The sequence below is a fragment of the Canis aureus genome, chromosome 5, assembly GCF_053574225.1.
Source record: "Canis aureus isolate CA01 chromosome 5, VMU_Caureus_v.1.0, whole genome shotgun sequence".
NCBI lineage: Eukaryota > Metazoa > Chordata > Mammalia > Carnivora > Canidae > Canis > Canis aureus.
In genome coordinates, this window is record NC_135615.1 from 47,818,756 (window position 1) to 47,839,987 (window position 21,232).

The window sequence follows — 21,232 nt, forward strand, 5'->3', positions numbered from 1 at the left end:
ATAAGCAATGATGGATATTTAAGTATATTTTCCAAAGATATCAACATTCTCAAATACCATTTATGATGATGAAACCAAGTCACGGCTCATTTTTCTTATATTTCATCTCCACAGATGTTCTTACTCTAAAACTATACAGACACTTGCTTACATAAAATAAAACATCATAAATTACAACTCGGCTAAGATGTGTGTCAGAACACCTGCAAATGATACTTCTGTAGAAATCATCACAGCATAATTTCATGTAGCCACTAAGTAATTCATCACTGATTATTTTTGAAACTTCAGTCCATTACACTGACTACCATTATAATATTTAACCATGAAATGTTTGCCCTCATTTTTATTCATATACTTCATGGACCATTTACTGTCAGCTATAAAATCATTTGAAAGGTAATTGACTTTACAGCTGAGAAAAATAAGAAGCCTCCTAAACAATCTCAGAATATTGACTTAGTGTCATATAGGTAGGGATGAACTTAAATTGCATGTGAAATTGGGTAAAGGTGACTTTTTTTTTTAATGAGCACTTTCCAAAAAAATAAATGAAAAGAGTAGCTTGCTGATGTTCAGCTGTCCCTTCCCTTAATAATAAGCTTCTTAATAATAAAAAGCGTAGCCACAGAGGGATGAGAATGTTAAAATGCCTGAGAGTATTCACAGTTCAAGAAACAATTTAGTGTCAAGAGTGGCTTCAACTCAAACACCCGCCATCACTGGTCATCACGAGACAACTTTAGAAACTGCACAAGGTAGGATTAGGGAGGTGGATGGTGCATAAGGATGGGATACTTTATCCCACAGACATGCCTTCAACAAGATATGTTTTATTTTCTGAGAAATACAAAACATGATTACATTCCTAAAGTCTTTAATGCCCACTCTGTAAGGCACCATTCTAGATACCACAAAGTAATGCAAAGATGATAAAAACCTAATTTTGTGGCCTCCAAGAACTTAAGGTCTAGAGAGAAGATAAATACATGAATAATTTTAGTATAAAGCTTGTACTAAAAGGGCTACAAACAACAACAATAACAAGAATGCACCCTCAGCTGGATTATGCAGCTCACATAGCTGCTAGCTGGGCTGAGGAGTGAAAGAACCCAGACCATCCTGGAGCTCTGTGTAGGAAAGGCGCCCCCTTCAGGCATGAAAGCACCAAGGGCCGCCTTTAGCTTATATTTGTACAATGATTCTGTGGGTTCTCTTCAAAGATAGAACTAAAGTTCTTATTTTAAAGTTCTTATTTATCCCATGCTCCAAGCACTTAGTGTCTGGTACGTGGGAGGCAATCAATAAATGTAGAATACAAAAATTAGTAAATTTAATTCCTTCAATCTAGAATGGGCCACTCTTTCCTTTTTCACTACACACACTCAGATTTTTAAATATAAAAATCCTACCCAGCTCAAATGCCTTGCTTACAGCAGTATCTAATCTTGCCTCATTTTCCCACCGTACAGGAAATTTTTATCCTTTCCCTATCATTCATATCCCTCCAGCTTCTAAAATGGTTTCAAATGGCTGAATTCCTAAATCAGTTATTGCCCATAGCCTTCATTGGCCAACCTCTAGGTATTCTATGTGATTATTGCTATTTGTGTACCTTTCCTTTATGTGTAAGCTCCTAGAGGGAGAGGTCTGACTCTATCACCCCATGTAGGAGGCCTTCAGCATTCTAAGGGAGCATATGTTTGTTGGTTTAGCAAGAACTTTTTCTGCATCAATAATGTGCCTGACACTAAACAAAATTTTAATTAAATGAAGTTCTATTTCTAGAAGTAATAGAAATATTCCAATGGAATAGGGTCTACTTCTACAACCTTGTGTCCTGCTAACACTGTGCTGTGTTTCCTCAAAGGTTACTGACACTCAGGACATCCTGACACTATCTACTCCATGTATATTTTTTCTCTCAAACTGCCAAGCACCATTTTCCTCTCATCAGTCTTCTTCCAGGATAACATCATAAATGGCATGGATCCTTCATCTCTATCTTACATGAAATACACTTAGAGTAAGAGATTAAATGATGGCCTACTCCATAATGCTGGACAACTTCTACTTTTGACCTCCAAAATCCCGGTACACATTTATGAGTTTTCGTCAATCCCCGGGGAGGAGATTCCTTGATTAAAATGCAAATGTGCTTTATTAACTTCAGAAGTTGCAGGTTTCTTTATTTGGTTTTCCATATCTCAAACAAAACAAAAACAAAATGAAAAGTGCATTAAAGGCACAGCTTTTAGCACATTGCTAGGAACATAGGAAGAATTGGGCTAAAAATAGTTAATTGGTAAAACATATATGCAAAGAAGTGTTCTAACTATGTAACTGGGAATGCCGTTTCAGAGACCACCCTCGTGTACTCAGAGATTTCAAAACCCAACACTCAGAAAAGTTTATTTCAAAAAGTTTGAGAGTCATGCTGAGGAGTCTATAGCTAGCATTTTATGTTTTAATTTTGAAGTTTCTCATTTATAAGGAATCGTTCATATTTTCTCCAGAGAGCATAAAGTATTTTTGTTACTTTCAATCCCACATCAAATTGATTTTATTCTTGACACTGCAACCATAATTGCAACTAGAACATTGAGGATCACAGTGGGATAGGAGTATTTCACTAGAGCATTTCATAGTCACCAGATTATGTCACATATGTACCTTGTATTTCTAAGAATTCATTCCACAGAATCATCTTATGGATTGCTAATTTCATAATAAACTAAAGCCGCTGATTTACCTAAGAGAAAACATACAAGCAACACGTATAATTATATTTGAATCAATAGCTGCTAGGCCTACTAAAATCTTCCCCCTGACTCACATCGAAGACACACACTGTATCACTAGGTTTCTGCAACTAAAAGAAGATTCTTCTAAATGCATACAATCTAAGAATCAGTCATCTTACTTTCATGTCTTTCTGCAGAGAGGTTTCACAAAAAACGTTTTAGAAATGTTTATGTTAAAATTTGTCGGTTACAGAAAATGCTGACAAAATCCAATGTAGGCTGTGTCAGAAACTTCTCAAAGACCCAAAGAAACATAAAAGCATGCAAAGTCCATTAGAACTGCATTAAATGTGTCCACAGAAGCTCGAAATAAGCATGACATGCTGCCCTAATTGGAAAAAAAAATCTGGCATAAATTTCAGAAGATTTGAGTGATCTAGAAATGATTATAACCTCTCACCATCTGTCTCTTCTAATATCTCCATTCCTAAATTCTGTTCTGTTTTTCTCATGACAGCCCCAAAGTAGAGAGCCTGCTTCGAAGGTTATCAGTTATTTCCCCAACCCTGTAGGGCAGACTTCCCTACTACTAAAATAGCAATAAAAAATAACTCTTGCCTACCAATTACTGAGATGGTTATAGAATCTCCTATTGGACCATCCTCTAGTTAAATGTTTAAAACTCAATTAAAATGCAAATTAACAGTAGACAATGCAGCAGTTATGGCTACAGCATGACAAGAGAAAAAAGTCAGCTCCATACAAGAATGCAAATTTTTGGAACTGTAATTAAATGTGTAGTTATTTCCATTTTCAGAACTTTTTATGGCCTGAAAAGGATGAGAAATCCCCAGCTAAAATAGTGTTTCCAATTCATCCAAAAAAATGTTACTTTAGAGACACCACAATTTTGGCATTACATCTTTTAATTTAATGCCACTGAATTTACTTTTAGGTGTGTTAATGTACCAAAACTCTCTGAATTCTTTTGGGAAAAATGAATAGCACTTGGTATAGTAATTTACTAATGAAGAAGAAAGATGTCTCTTAATATGTTTACAGATGATTGTTGAATCATAAAGTGACCTGTATCTGCCCGTCTCATATGTATGAGTCGGATGATATCTATTAGTGACTTGAGTAAAACACACTGCATAGAGAACTTATGCTTATTTTATCTGGCCGGCCATTTCACAGGACAGTGGCCCAGGGACAGGTGGGGTGGAAGGAAGTGAAATATAAACCAGAGAAGACCAGGGGTGCCTGGGTGGCTCAGTTGGTTGAGCATTTGACTCCTGATCTTCGTTTGAGTCTTAATCTCTGGGTCATGAGTTCAAACCCCACATTGGGCTCCACACTGGCCATGGAGCCTACTTTTAAAAAAAAGAGAGAGAGAAAGAGAGAGAGAGAGAGAGAGAGAGAGAGAGAGGGAGAAAGCCAAAAGCAATAAGAATATAAAGGAAGGACGAAGTACCAGAGGGAATCATATGAGAAGCAGATAATTATAAATCATAACAGAATGGAGACTGAATCACATTCTGAAGAATTCAAGGAGACAAGTATGAGCAAGGAAAAGAAGAGATTGACGATTGGTGATTATTAAGAAATAACATACCTTATAAGAAATGACTGTGGAAGAGCAGAAAATAATGGTTTGTCAAAACAGAATAACCCATATTTGAAAAAAGCTATACATTCACATGCAAAAATATACATATAGAATGACTAATGGGAGAGTATTTAGACACAAACCAAAGACATAATGATTTATTCAAAATGTTATTTCTCCCTATGTATTCATGGTTACAAAAAAAGAAAGCACAGACTAACAACACAAACAGAAAAATAGTAAGTGCTGTAACTTAAGGAAAGAGGCCTGAATGTTTGCTAAAGAACAAAATGTTCTGCACTGTCTTGAAGGGATGTGAGGAAGAATCAGAAATTGTTAGCATCCTGTTGCTGGGTCTCCCGCTGGTCCAAAGAGCAGCATCTTTAATGAGCAATGACCTGGGTACTGACTCAACATCTTGACATGGCCACAAACCATCTTGACATTGCCAACCTCCATTAGAGTCTAGTAATATTGGTTCCAGTCTTGTATATTTTCAGGGAAGGAGGAAACACGTTAATCATCTGCTTGCTTCAGCTGTAGTTTAAAGCAATGACAGTCCAAAAATAAAAGCCAACTATATGCCACTGATTAATTATCAAACTACTCATGCGATCTCCTATTCAGGTAATATCAGTGTAAGATTTCAATTGCCCATGGAGTTCTTTGCACAAAATAACCAGTGTCAAAGATTATCACTTGATTCCATAGAAAAATTTATTTCTCTGAATTAAAAACAAAAAATAGAATTAAAAATACCTATACACACAAAAAGACTGTTATGAGAGATAAGAATAAAATCCTTAGACAAAGAAGAGATCATGCTAATCATTAAGAAAATCCTAAAACCCTGAAAGACAAAGGCATGAACATCAGGTTTCTAAATTTCATCCTCATAAGTCATCTAAGACATGCAGACTAACGCAATCATCTCCATCTAAAATCGCAAAACCAGAGATAATAGTAAGTAAGTTTGGCAAGTGGACAATGAGACAAGCATACCTATATATCTCTACTGATAGAAAACTGCCGTTTTGGAAAGCAATTTGGAAGTGTTTGACCTGGCAGTTTCATAGCTGGGAATCTATTCTAAGGGAATATTCCAAAATGCAGATAAAAATGTTTGCACACAGATTTTCCTTAAAGAAATGTATATTATATTATATAAGTGTCCAACAGTGAAAGAATGATTAATTATGATACGCTCCTATTGCACAGACAGCATTTTTAGCTTTGCAGGAAAACATTTCAATAAATGCTAAGTACAATAACAGGATTCAACATTTTACATTAGGTAGGCATCACACACATGGTGTGTGTTCAGGTCTCTACCCCCCCACACACACATAGAAAATCACATATTGACATATTGAAGTAACAATCTCTATAAAGACATATCATTTTTCTTTTTTTTTGACATATTTTTTCATATCACCTTTTCATCTCTTCATCATTCAAGGAATAAAATTTTCACCATTTTCATCATTCAAGGAATAAAATTTTCTCAGGAAAGCTGTTGAACTATTCCTTCAGCTACCCTAGTTGAAGAGTGATTAAAAAGATTCCTGAACATTGACTACCACTCGACATTGATTTTTTCTTAAAATATTAAGCAGACAAATGGAATTCCTGCACTCATTTTTAATATGTAATTATATGACAATATGTTTATGTGATGCTTTGGAAAAGGCAGTGATAAATCCAAATACAAAATCACAACAGAAGAGTTTTCCAAGATAAAAGAGAAAAAAATGTCAACATTTGGAAAATTATTAAAATTGAGGAATGTGATTTTAATTAAATTATATCTAATTCTGCCTCTTTTCTAAGTCAATTTCTAACTTTGAAAATATAACTCTAAGTAGTTCTATTAAAATGGACTTCTTGAGGTCAAATGGTATCTTTTTAAAATTTTAGTTGTTTAGAAATATTATAATCTGTACAATTATAATTTATCACATTTACTAGCTTTTATTCTTTGATGCTACCTACATTTCCTCATTTTTATATTTATCCTCAAAAATTGTTTTAAACATAAGAAAGCTAAATTCAGAGCCAGGTGTCTATTTCCATTTGATTAAAAAAGACCCTGATCTCTAGGGCACCTGGTGGCTCTTGATTTCAGCTCAGGTCATGATCCTGAGATCATGAAATAGATCCACACTTTGGGCTCCAAGCTGAGCATGAAGTCTGCCAGGGATTCTCTTTCTCCCTTTCTCTCTGCCCCTCCCCGCTTTTACTTGCTGTCACTCTCTCTTAAAAAAACAAACAAACAAACAAACAAACAAACAAAAAACGCCCTGATTGAGTAATAGGTGCCTTAATAAATAGGGACTGAAGGGCAGTCCGGGTGACTCAGTGGTTTACTGGTTTACCCAGGATCGAGTCCCATGTCGGGCTCCCTGCATGGAGCCTGCTTCTCCCTCTGCCTTTGTCTCTGCCTCTCTCTCTCTCCCTCCTCTCTGTGTATTCTCATGAATAAATAAAATCTTTAAAAATAAATCAATAAATAAGGACTGAAATGTCAAAAATACTACATAATTTTTGGTTCTTAAATAATGAAGAACTCAAATGTTTCTACTATTATTTTCAATGTTCTAAATGTTCTCAATGTTTCTAGCATTATTTCAGAGTTAAGGCAAATTATCAAAAGCTGAAATTTGTTCAAATATTTTTCTAGGAAAATTTGAAACAGAGCAAAGAAGAATACACTTTTATACATGTTGTCCTTGCACAGGGGCCATGCTAACCTTCTCTATATCATTCCAACTTTAATATATGCTGCCGAAGCGAGCGTGGCTACACTTCTATAAAATGAGGAGTATTCTTATCCCCAATGCAGCTGTTATTAACATTTTTAAATGTTCAAGTAAATGACAATGCAAAATAGACTCATAAATCCCGATAGTGTAATTGTGCCATATAGGAACACCGATGTAACTCACATTGTCCTGACAACATACAACATTTCCATCTCTTTAGAACGTTCTCTCAAGTCTCATTCTCATCTATCTTACTTCACAGAGGCAATTATCATTTTTTTTTAAGTTTACATTGGTTTTGGTCTAGAACTTCCTGAAAATGACGTAAGATGTATTGGCTCTTTTGCTCAGCATTGTATAAGACTCATCCAAGTTGTTTTGAGTATCAATAGCTCATTCATTTTTACCGCTGAGTAGTACTCCATTGTACAACTATACCAAAATGGGTTTATTCATTCTCCTGTTGATAAATGTGTGAGCTGGTTCCGGCTCAGGGCTATAATGAATAAAACTGCTACAATCAATCTTAACAAGTCATTCTTACACATGAATTTGTATTTCTTCTGGGTAAACTTTAATCTTAAGCACAGACCTCTTTCCAAATTAGTTTTACCATTTAATATCTGTACCAGCAATGTAGGAGAGAGAGTTCAGTGGCTCCAATCTTCACCAACATTTGGGTTTGATATTTTTAATTGCGGCCATGCTAGTGGGTGTATAATATTATTTCAATATCCTTATAAATACATTTCCTTGAAGGTTAAAAATATTAAGCACTCTTTACTGTGTTCACTGACCATTCATATATGTATCTCTGTAAAGTGTTCATTGACATACTTTGAAAATTTTTATCTTTTTCTTATTGAGTACAGAGTTCTTTTTTATGTAATAATGATCTGATGCTTTGTCAGACATACTTTACAAATATTTTCAGTTTTTTGGTGGCATGCTTACTCATTTACTTAATTTTGTATTTAATGATCAGTCTAATACATCAATTTTTATGGTTATTATTTTCTAATATATCAATTTTATGGTTATTATTTTCTGCGTCTTATCAAAGAAATATTGGCCTACTCTTGTCTTAGTTCAGGTTGGTCTAACAAAATACCAGAGAATGGGTAGCTTATAAACAACAGAAATTTCTCACTGTTCTAGAGGTGGGTAAGTAGGAGATGAAAGTGCTAGAAGATTGAGTGTCCAGTGAGGGTCTGCTTCCTTTTTCCTTTTCATAGGCAGCTATCTCTTGGCTGTGTTCTCACACATGACAGAAGGGGAGAATTATGGTCTCTTCAGCCTCTTAGAAGGGCACTAATCCCGTTTATGCTGGCTCCACCTTCAGGACCTAATCCTCTCCCACAGGCCGAATCTCCTAAAACCATTACATTTAGGGTTATATTTTAATATCTGAATTTTGGGAAGACACAAACATACTACCCGTCTTGACCACCAATTTGAAAAATATTATCCTACATTTTCTTCTAGTGTTTCTTCTTACATCTGTGACTATGAATTAATTTTTGTTTATGACTTGAAGTAGGAGTGAAGATTCATTTTTTTTTCCTATATGGATATCCAATTGTCCCAAGACTGTCTGTAAATAACACTTTGCATTCCCTCTGTTAACTGTTTTGATATCTTGAAAAAATCAATTTACTATATAAATATGTGTCTATTTCTGAATTATATTATGTTCTCTTTACATGTCTATACCTTCATCAGAATCTCACCATCTTAATCACTATGCTTTTATATAAAGTCTAAAGTCAAGTAGAACTTTTTCAAGATTATTTTAACTACTCTAGATTCTTTCCTTTTTCATATAAATTTCAAGATAAGCTTGTCAATTCCAATGACATAGAAGCCTCCTGAGATGAAAATTAAGATTTCAATCCAGAGATTAATTCAGGGAAAACTGACATTTAACAATACTGAGTCCTCCAATCCACAAACATGGTATTTCTGTCCTTTTATTTAGGTCTGCTTTCATTTCTCTCAGTAATACCTTGTAGTTTTCTGTGTAGAGTTTCTGCTCATGTTTTATTGAATTTACTTCTAAATATTTTAGTTTTTGATGCTACTATAAATGGAATTTTAAATTTTTTACTTACAACTGTATATTGCAAGTATTTATAAATAAAATGAATTCAGACAGACTTGAATTCTGAAACCCCCCTCACTTATCAGTTCAAGTCACTTCCTCTGAAATTATTCCTTATGATTACCGATGTGCACTTTCCTGTCACCCATGAATAAAGACCACTTTATTTTTTTTCCTTTCCAAACTATGCCTTTTAATTCTCTTCTCGCAAAGTTGCACTGGCTAGGAGCTCTAGTGAAATAGCGAACAGAAAGAAGTAAGACGAAAGCTATTGTTGTGTTCCTAGTCTTAGGGGGAGAACACTCTTTCACCTTTAAGTACAATGTTATCTATAGGCTTGAACAATGTTTTCTGTTGTTGTTTAGAGAGGGTTTTATCAAATATTCCTACAGATAATTCTTTATTGGGGTGCAGGTGTCCTGTCCTTTGGAGAATGTTTAGTGGCATTCCTAGTTTCTACCAACTAGACAGTAGTAATACCTTCTCCTCATTGTCACAACCAAAAAATGCCTCCAAACATTTGTGCTGGGGTCAAAACTGCCCTTGTTTGAGAACCACTGAGTTAAACTGATGCAGTAGGTAAGACATGGGAAAATGTAGTTCACTTCATCAGAGCAATCTTCAGTTAGCTCACAAGAGGATGCTTGTGTTTTCCGAACTGCATGCTCAGTTGCTTGAGTCCACTGTCTACTTATACCTGTCAGCCCATTAAGAGAGGATCTGACCATTATTCTAGTTGCTATGCCTATACAGAACCCCAACACTGAGCTTCAGGTCCCCCAAGATATGGCAGTATTTCCCTGGGGAGGGAGTATTCTTAGGCCTCCAGGCTTTCCAGGTCCCTCAGAGATGGCAAAGAATGACAACAGTCTTATTTACCTCTCCATTGTCTATTTTTTTTCTTGAAGAGTCAGAGCCAAGGCCTTGAGGGATTTTCTCACCTTCAATGAAAGTGATCATTCTTTAAAATGACTCAGTTAATTCGCTTTTTAAAGAGCCATATTCTCTTTCTCTCTTTCATTCTCTCACTCTCCTCTCCCTCTTTCCCTCTTTTTCTAGCAAGTGTCATAAATGCTTTTCAAATTTAACAAACTGTAACAAACTAGATGACCTGCACAATGACCAATGTTTCCAATCTCTTTGATACATGCTATTGCAAAGGTCTGAGTGTCTCTGCCTCCCTCTGTCTCTCCTGAATAAACAAAATCTTAATAAAAAGAAAAAAAGGTAATAAAAGCTACAGCATGGAGAAATAGAAATCTTTAGAGTTTTCTAAAATTCACTAGGAATTGAACTGGTTAACATAGATGGGGGCACAGTACTCTATGAAACTTTAAGTGTAGTGAATGAAAAATAAGTAGTTAGATGGAAATGAACATGTCTAGAAGCGCAGCATAGGGTCCACATATGTTAGAAATCTGAACACTATTTCAAATGCATCACCAAAATGATGTTTTTAACTACTCTGTCTTCTGGGAAAATTATTTTCCAGGATATTGTACCTCCCATTGTGTAATGAAAACAAGGTTGCAATTATTGAAATACACCTCATAAGAAAGTTGCCGATATTATTCTATAACCAAGGTCAATAGGTTCACTTTCATATAGATGGCCAGAGCAGGATTAATTGTCAGAGAACTTCTATGCCAAGCCGCTTATGCAGAAAATGCCAATAATAAGATTCTATTGTGGAAATTTTAACACAATCTAGCTTCAATGTATGCTTAATTGGGAATATCCAGGGAAGACACATCTTCAAGATGTTCCACGTGTGAAGCCCACTCAATAGCAAATGGCTCGTTTATATGGATGTGATTAACAAATTGCCAAGGCATTCAGCTATAAAGTAAGGTTTCCAGCCAGTTCAAATGTATATTCAAAATAACATACTCCTTAGAGTATTAAGCTCTTTTTGTATCTGAATTTCAGATAATCCCTCTCCTGCAAAAACTATGAATTCTTTATTTGGCCATGGTTTATATGTCACTGGACAATCTTTTGTTATCTTTCTTCAACAAACATCTACCAATAAAACACAAGCAAATTATAGGCAAAATCTCAATGAAGTGATTAGGTACCAAAAATTCATTTGCTTTCAATGTGTTATTTTTCCTTAATGTCTCCTGTTTATTACTAACTGCCTCCCAATCAACTAACATGAATGTGTTTATCTAAAAGGTCAGAGAACTTACCTTCATAGCCATTTAGAAGAAAAAAAAAATCTTCCCACTTGTTCAAAAATGACATATAAATACATTCCTAAAGCATTTGCTAACAAATGTATTCCTCTCCAATTTGATTTTGAAAAAAAATACACAACTGAAAATTACACACAGAGAATACTTAAAATAAATCATAACTACAGAACAACAATTACTATATCTGGATATATAATTAGGTGACTAATTATTTTGAAAATGCAATTGCACACTCTAATAGATATTCAATAACCTCCACCATTATCCCTCCCACTCCAACCCCTCAACTTCTTCCTGTGTTTTTCATGTCAATTTTAGCTCACATATCATCTTTTTCCTCTATTAAGAACAATTTGTTGAATGGTTTCATCTCTTTAATACATGCAATTCAATTACATCTTCTTGTTAATATATCTAACAGTGAAGATGACTTGTGCAAATTGTCTGACCCTTTCATCTTCTACCTGTGTGACCTTTGCAGTCAGTGGTATAAAGGAAATTCTTGTTCTCTAATTGTGTCATCTATCACAATAAGAAAAATATACCACAAAGATGGAAGACTAGGGAATATATTACAGTGGATTCAAAAACAATGCAACTCTGTTACATTTATCTGGGATTGAGGATGCCATGTAACATTTCTCCTTGGAGTACCAAAGAATCAGACCAGGGGAGTTGATAGAAGCTCAAAATGCAACTGAGGGGGAAGTAGCTTAAATAAAGATTGTCAGAAATGGTAATTAAAATGGAAATAATGTCCACTAAATTATAAACTGAACACTGAAGTTTTCACCACAATTATGGTAGAAAAGGATCTTAACAAGGAAAATCTGCTCAGCCTATATATCACTCAAAATTGAATAGAAAAAAAGATTTTTCAAGCATTTCCAGGGAAAGAGAATACTGTTCCAAAAATTCAAAGCAAACCTCTGAAAAATCTCTTACTGCAGAATCCAAAAGAAAATTTCAGAAAACAATTTGACATCCTTATTTTGGACAAAGGAAACAGGGTGAAATGAAGAGAATTCCAGGCAAGATTAAAAAAAAAAAAAAGTCAATAGTGTGAAATGAGAAGAAGAAGAAAGCATATTATAAACAACAACAACAACCATCAAGAAACTAAAAAAAGAGTAAAAGAACTGATACTGAAGGTGGTAGATTTAATCATTATTTAACTGTTCTAGAAGATCTCAGAAGGAGAAACAAAAAGGAAACTGTGGTAGAAAAGAAATTGAATAATAAAGACTAGAGAGTTAACATGCACTAATCCATGTTTCTAGAAGAGAAGCCAGAGAAATAGGAACCACCATCAAAAATATAGTCTTAGAAAATCTTGATCTCAGAAAGACAAGTTACATGGCTTCAGGAAAAATATAAATGAGTAAAGATCTAAAACTTAATAAAACTGACAACTTTAGATTAGTAAATATGGTGGGGAGGGGAATCCTGCAAGATTCTAGGCAAAATTAAATATGCCTACAAAAATAATTAAATATGCTAGTTTGGTGACAACGTCAACATAGCTGAATGAGAGTTTTCTATGGTCTTCCTCCCAAAAAATACCAATTTTGAAAATAAACTAGGGATGAAAGAACCTTTGTGAAAGTTTGGGAGTCCAGTGGAGAAGATCTAGCACACAGCTAGAGAAAAAAAATGGAGATTGGACACACTGAAAAGGTAAGAGGAACAGTTTCACTTTCCCCACATCACTGCTCCCTCAGTGCAAAGTGAGTATAACTCCACATGAGAGAATTTCTGAGCCCATGATCTCTCCCATAGAGCAATGTGACAGTATATGAGCACCTGTTTTGCCCAGCTGTGCAGGATGCTGTCAAACTGACCCACTTCTTTCTTACCCCATCCAGAATACTGAGATGGGAACTGCAACACTTGGGGGCAGCAAGAGGCTGGCAGGCCAGAATGACAATTGAAAGCTCAAAGTGCATCAAAGGTCCTAAAATCACTTTACAGACTCCATCAGGAAGCCCATCCATGAGCAGCTGGAGATGCCTCACCTGTGAAGTCCCCAACTAAACCACTAGCACCCACAATGCTCCTCAAACCTAATCCACATATACTCCCATCTCAGGGCCAGCTGGCTACGTGTGTGCTCCCAAGAGTGAGAGTAGTGAGAATGAGGTTTGCAGACAACCAGCAAGCACAGCAGAGAGCTGACCTGATTCTGCAGGATGAGGAGACGATTACCACAACAATTCTAAGAAAGAAGAATAGAGCTGAAGGCATCACACCCCCTGATTTCAAACTATATTACAAAGCTTTCCTAATAAAAACAGCATGGTACTGGGGCTGCTGGGTGGTTCAGAGGGTTAAGCATCTGCCTTTGGCTCTGGTCATGATCCCAAGGTCCTGGGATCAAGCCCAGCATCCAGCTCCCTGCTCGGCAGGACATCTACTTCTTCTTCTCCCTCTGCCCCTCCCCATCATTTGTGTTTGCTCACTTGCTCTCTCTCTCAAAATAAATAAATAAAATCTTAAAAACAAAAAACAGGGATCCCTGGGTGGCTCAGCGGTTTAGCGCAGCCTTCTGCCCAGGGCGTCATCCTGGAGTCCCAGGATCGAGTCCCACATCAGGCCCCCTTCATGGAGCCTGCTTCTCCCTCTGCCTGTGTCTCTGCCTCTCTGTCTTTCATGAATAAATAAATAAAATCTTAAGAAAACAAACAAACAAACAAACAGAGGTGCCTGGGTGGCTCAGCTGGTTAAGTGTCTGCCTTTGGCTCAGGTCATAATCTCAGGGTCCTGGGATGGAGCCCCACGTCAGGCACCCTGCTCATGCTCTCTCTTGTTGTCTCTGCCTCTCTATCAAATAAATAAATCCTTTAAAAAGAAATAACATAGCCTTAAAATAAAAACACAGAAACTTTAAAATAAAATATACCTAAGTAGCATAGACTAAAGAAGAAATCAAAATTACAATTATGAGCTATTTAATATTAAAAATAATTAGGAAATCTATATAAAAGCTGATAATGTGTGGTAAAAAAGATGGAATCAAATGGGCAAAAACTCATAGTATTGAGGGTTCTTATTTAAAAAAATGAATGAAAGTAAAAGATATTCAATTCAATAAGTTAAAGGATTTCAGCAAAGGTCAATAAAATAACTAAGAAAAGTAGCAGTAATGAATCAATAAAAGCATTTAGTGAGCTAGAAAAAGATCATAAAATAACCCTAAGAAAAATAGGAAAACTGAATCAATAAAAATAAAAGCAGAAAAAAAGGACAAGTAAGTAAAATTCACAAAGACTAAGGAAGAAACAGAAAATTCAAATTTCATTTAAAAAAAAACAAATTTCATTAAAACCTACTAAGTAGATAAGACCAAGTAAGATAAAGAATATGGTAAAAGAGTATATATAATCCCACTCTGATTAACATAATCCTGATGCAGTGACAATAATGAAAGAAAACATAAATGAACAAAAGTGATTTAAGAAAGAAATAGTAATCTGAATATAATCGAACACATATAGAGCAGGAAAAGCTCTTAGAATATCTACCTTTAGAAAAGCACAGCTTAAGAAGCAAATTATTTCAAAATTACACATCGCACAACAAAGATCAACATGAAAGACTACCATACCCTGTTTACAAAGATATTATAAACCTGATACCAAACCTGACAACGATTATTTTTTAAAGATATTTCACTTTTATTAAAAAGAAGATGTAAGTAAAGTATGTAAAATCCGAAGAATATATTTTTTCAAAAGTCACAACTAAATAAGAGTTACAAGTACTTGAAACAAGACAGGGGCAGAATTATTATTTTCCATAGTAATTCTTTTTCTTTTCTTTTTTTATGATTTAGTTACTTATTTGAGAGGAAGAGTGAACACTCCTGCGTGAGGGGGCGGGGTGCCACCCAGAAGGAGAGAATCCCCAAGTAGACTCCCACCTATGCCCAGAGCCCCATGGAGGGGAGCGATGGAGCTCCATCCCAAGACCCTGAGATCAGGACCTGAGCTGAAACCAAGAGTCAGACAGTGACCCAACTGAGCCTGGGTGAGGCACCCCTCTTTTTCTTAAAATATCAAAGGGATTATTATTATTATTCTGAATAATCAAATATGTTAGAAACTTAAAAGCAATGAAAACGTGACACCACCTCCAGACAAGAAAGACAAATGACTAAGAAAGAAAAATCACTTGCCAAAGATACATATTATAAAAAATGTGTAGTATAAAATTTTGGCTTAAGAAAATGTGACATTTCAAAGCACTGAGGAACCTATAAGTCAATCACAAGCTACAGAGAAGATTGGCATGTGCATGTCAAGTATGCAGGTCACAAAGGAAGACGCAGAGGGCCAAGGGGTCAGCCTCCAAATTCAGCTGGACCAACTATTTGAAATCAAATAGCTCATCGAGACTGCCCATCAGTCTGTGCATGCGCGTGAACTCCATCTGCATTTGCCAGTCTACCCTTTTTCCTCCTCCCCATGCTTCATTTGCTGCTGTCCCTGTATCACACTAGATTTTAAAAAATCACCACCATGGCAAAATTAACCAAAATAGTAGAGCAAGAAGAGTGAAAATCTGCAAAAATTTCTTGTTCACAGGCCATAACTTACTTTCATGGTATTTTAAAAAACTAGTTATGTTTCTTCCATTTATGTAGAAAAACATGAATAAAGTACCACTGAGAAAAGCAATACAAATTCCACCTCAACATATGAGAAATACTTTTATACCCAAAAGCCTGGTGATAACCAATTTCTATCATATTTTATTTTCCAACTAACCTTCTCTTTTTCAGTATGTTCTAGAATAGAACCTTTTGTGAGACTGAATTTAAATTACTTTTGAGAAATTTCCAACATTCTTCATTGAATTCTACAGTAAATACCCAGGAGTAGAAGTTTCCAAACTTTTCTATCCTACACCCTTCTAGAACTGTTTTTAAGCTTGCTGTGGACATTTAGGGGTAGTCCAATTTGCAAAAAAAAAGAAAAATAGCAACAAATCTTTAGTAACTGGTCACAAAACTAATGCCTTTATAAGATTATCAGTCCATCATATAAAAAGAAAAGCCAGAAACACTACAAAGGCTTGTATTTCTAAATGATGCCACAAAGGCAAAAATGTGTCCAAAGTGCAGTTTAGGATGCTCTCCAATGAATGTTACACTCTACCTCAGCATGGTTCATAATTATGTTCTTACAGGAAAAAGCCAAAGAAGAAAATTACATCTGCACTTTCCACAACGATTTTCCTCCCAGGTGCCAAAGATAATTCAGATAGCAAAATAAATGCCCTGTGGCAAAGCTGAGGGATTTAAAATTAAAAATCTCCTTGGCTTTCAATCATCTTTTCTGGATAACAAACCTACCCTATCACGACCACTGTTTGCCCCCAATATTCATCTGTCCTTCTTCTCAGTGATGTAGCTATGGTTAAACCCTTCTCTGTAAAAAAAAAATAATTTGGCAAATGATAACCAAATATTTATGTTATCACTGCCTTCATATATTATAAACATACTGACTTCTACAAGTACATAGCTTTCTGCCTAGATACTCACTGTTTCATTTATTCTAAAGTGTTTGATGAGAATCTGTTAGCAACACTTAAATCTTATAATGGGGGATCCACCCAAAATAAGTCACAAGTGCCCAAATCAGCAAATGCATATGCCTATGACATCTTCCCTGAGAGACAACCTGGGGACAAGAATAAAGAAGATTTCCAACAGGAAAATAAATGTGAATTATAATTACAATGAATTCTGTTTCCTACAACTTCAACACCCAGGAGTAACCATGTTTACCGAAAAACAGAAGTGTGATAGTCACTGTTCACAATAAGCCTAGCCATAAACAACTGAACAAACAAAAACTATGAAAACCAGTGGATCCTGAAACCTTGACATTAAAAACTCAATTTAGGAAAAAATGTTTGAAATAGTTAGGCACATCGATAAATTAGATACAGATAGATCTGTAGGCTTTTTCTCCTCTTCTAGGAATTTAGAAATAAATTGTTTTCAATCAATTGGTTGTTAAGAATGCTTACTTGCTTGGGGTTATCTCTCTTAAGAGAGAACATCCAAAGCACAAAGGTTGCAACAGAAAAGCAAAAAAGAAAGAAAAGATCACACAGATCACATAGTCCATTAGATGAAAACATCGGGGACTCTGAGGCCACTGGGATATGCTGAGATGGCAAGACGTCAGTACCATGTCTAATGCAGCTGAAAGTGTGAGGTGACAACTTTCAGTTCCACTTGGCAGGGCTTACTCCCTCATATATCATATAATCATGTTGATTACTGTCTACATTATTGAATAAAAACACTTCCGACACTTTGTAAGGTAGACTGGTTAACATTACATTAAGAAGATTTTCATATGGAAATTCTTGATGCTTTTTTTTTTCATTTAAATGCATAATCTAATACAAAAGTAATATCATTTAAGGGCACTTCTCAGAATTCACTTTGGGATTTTATGGAAATGAATTGGTTGACTTGTGAGTTATATGCACCTTGTTTCCTCTTGGAGAAGTGGGTAAGAATAGTACGTAACTACTACTGCTTGATACAGCTGCCATATTGAAATGGCATAGTGAAGGCCCCTTTCTTCCTTCAAATCCTCTTCTATGTGGGCTTCTGTTACCTGACGTTAAATGTGAAGTCTTCCCAATACTCTCTCTCTCTCTTGGACCTGACACTTAGGTTATCAAGCAAAACAATAATCCCACTTTACAAGTAGTTTTTGGATGACATCTAGAGATTACATCTTACTGCAAACACTTCATTTTGAGAAGAACAACAGAAAACAAGAATGTTTGCTTAACAAGGGTGGTAGACAGTTTAGGAACAATGACATTTGATGGTAATGAAAGTAGTAGTAATGAAAGTGCCCCCTCCCTTGGAGGAAGGAGGACTTAAACTGAAGAGTCACGAATAAGAGAGAGGAATCAAAATTCTGTGAAGCTCCAATGGGCGTGTAGAGAGACTGGCTAGATGCTCAATAAATCCATGGCTCTTCCCAGGAACATAGCTAAACTATATTTCCTGGCCATTCTTGCAGTTCGATGGGGCTGCGTGATTGACTTCGGTCGATAGTATAGGACAGCTGTAATATGTGCCACTTCCAGGCCTGGTCCTTAAAACTTCCCATGTGACTCTCCACACTCTCCTGAGATACATTAGAAGTAGTCAGTAGATCTGAACCTTGATCTTGCTGTACCTCTGATATTTTTCTTATTCTGATATCTTCCTTTATGAGGTCTTTCTGTTGCCTCTCTCTTCTCTCACTCTGAGCCTTTGCTCATCTCCTTATACACCTGAATTTGTCAGGCTACTTATGGTCTTTTTAATAGTTTTTGTATGGGTGCGTTCCATCCCCAATCAAACAAGAAATTCTTCGAGAGGGAAACAACTCCCTTGGGCTCCCACCAACATAGCTGTTAACATTTCCCTTACATGGGAAACTTGAAATCTCACACTTAGGCCAAGTCTACAGCCAACAGAGGCCATTCATTAAAAACAAACAAAAACCATTATTAATCTCCAGGTGCCTGTCCTTGGCCTTCCTCAGCTAAACATCTTTTAGAAAATGGGGCTCCTATTTGCCGAGTTAGCCTCAGACTTAAAGAAATATCCACTCATCTTCTTGAGTGCTTAGAAACATCACAAAGACCACCGGTGGATCAACAACAGAAAATGAAAATCCAGCAGTCTAAGCATAGCTTTCCATGTAAATCCTGATATCCTTTTAAAATAACCTCTAATGCTTGATTTGCCCCAAGCCCCAATGTTTAAACAAGATAAATTGGTTCAATTGTCCTCATAGGACAAAGGACCTTTTTTTCCTCCTCAGTCAGCTCATTTAATAAGTATATAAACATTTAGAGATCTTTACAAATTTATATATCTTCAAAAGAATATTTCCCTTTGGGACGCCTAGGTGGTTCAGTGATTGAACATCTGCTTTCGGCCCAGGGTGTGATCCTGAGGTCCTAGGATCCAGTTCCGCATCAGGGAGCCTGCTTCTCCCTCTAGCTATGTTTTTGTTTCTCTGTCTTCATGAATAAATAAATAAAATCTTAAAAAAAAAAAAAACAGTATTTTCCTTTCAGCTTTCCCAGTCTGCAAAGAATCCTTTTTTAAATCCTTCCCACCTTTTTCACATACTTTGCTCTGACTTACATGGATGTTATTAACTCAGATTTTTCAGAAAATGTGGATACTCAATGGATTATTTGGTTAAGCATACAAAAATGATTGTTCCCAAGTTACTGGAGAACAGGCATCAAGAGTGCCCAGGAAGGGAAATACAAATCAAAACCACAATGAGATCCCACCTCACACCAGTGAGAATGGGGAAAATTAACAAGGCAGGAAACAACAAATGTTGGAGAGGATGCGGAGAAAAGGGAACCCTCTTACACTGTTGGTGGGAATGTGAACTGGTGCAGCCACTCTGGAAAACTGTGTGGAGGTTCCTCAAACAGTTAAAAATATACCTGCCCTACGACCCAGCAATTGCACTGTTGGGGATTTACCCCAAAGATACAGATGCAATGAAACGCCGGGACACCTGCACCCCGATGTTTCTAGCAGCAATGGCCACGATAGCCAAACTGTGGAAGGAGCCTCAGTGTCCAACGAAAGATGAATGGATAAAGATGTGGTTTATGTATACAATGGAATATTACTCAGCTATTAGAAATGACAAATACCCACCATTTGCTTCAACGTGGATGGAACTGGAGGGTATTATGCTGAGTGAAGTAAGTCAGTCGGAGAAGGACAAACATTATATGTTCTCATTCATTTGGGGGAATATAAATAATAGTGAAAGGGAATATAAGGGAAGGGAGAAGAAATGTGTGGGAAATATCAGAAAGGGAGACAGAACGTAAAGACTGCTAACTCTGGGAAACGAACTAGGGGTGGTAGAAGGGGAGGAGGGTGGGAGGTGGGAGTGAATGGGTGACGGGCACTGGGGGTTATTCTGTATGTTAGTAAATTGAACACCAATAAAAAATAAATTAAAAAAAAAAAGAGTGCCCAGGAATTCCACAGTTTCCTCAAGACAACTCACACCCACTCTTCACAACTACCACCATATATTTCAAACTTTCTTAGCTCTCCCTCACATCTCCACCTCTCCCTTCTGCTCCATCACATACAAAGATAGTATCTCTTTACAGAAAAATCGAATCCCTAGAAGAGGAACTCTCTCCTCCTCTTCATACAAAGCATGCCAATGTGGGCATCACTGCAGATGCTTCCCGGTCTACTCCCCTTCTCAAGAGCCAATGCGACTTATTACTCTTTTGCTCTTGCAAATATGTCAGCTCCCTCCTATCAATGAAATCTTTACAGTTGACTTTCAAACACACTCAAGACTCTTCCAACTTATATACAAACTTTCCCTCAATCCTACGTGTTCTATTTGCTATTCTCAGAAGGCTTTGTCTATTATGGCCGTATCCAGCTGCACAGCCCTCACTCACTCCTCCCCCTGCTCTAATCCATCTTTTCCCTCATTTTTCCACAAACAGCTCTCACTAAGATCACCGAGGACTTCCAAGTCAGGAACTCCGGAGGACAGCTTCAAACCCACATCCATCAAAGTAGCATTTCGGATTGCTGGTCATCCCATCTCTACAAAAGCAGAACTTCCTTTATTTTCATAACTCCAGCAGTTATCCTCCTCCTTTGTGGGTTGTTGTACCTTCACACAGCCATGAAATGAAGTCCCTCAAGGCTTGGTGCTAAGGCTCTCTTTTCTTATTACTTACTATGGTGCCTCTCTAGGCAATGGTGCCCGTGCCCATGATAC

General features: G+C 36.4%; 1 protein-coding gene and 1 non-coding gene across 8 annotated transcripts in view; both read right to left on the reverse strand.

Moving 5' to 3' along the window:
- The window catches only part of PDE4D (phosphodiesterase 4D), a 1,385,565-nt gene that overhangs the window by 1,185,566 nt on the left and 178,767 nt on the right, over window positions 1-21,232 (reverse strand). The window lies entirely within an intron of this gene.
- On the reverse strand, window positions 7,046-7,148 carry LOC144314986 (U6 spliceosomal RNA). The gene has a single exon (XR_013380812.1). It is a non-coding gene; the product is annotated as a U6 spliceosomal RNA (small nuclear RNA).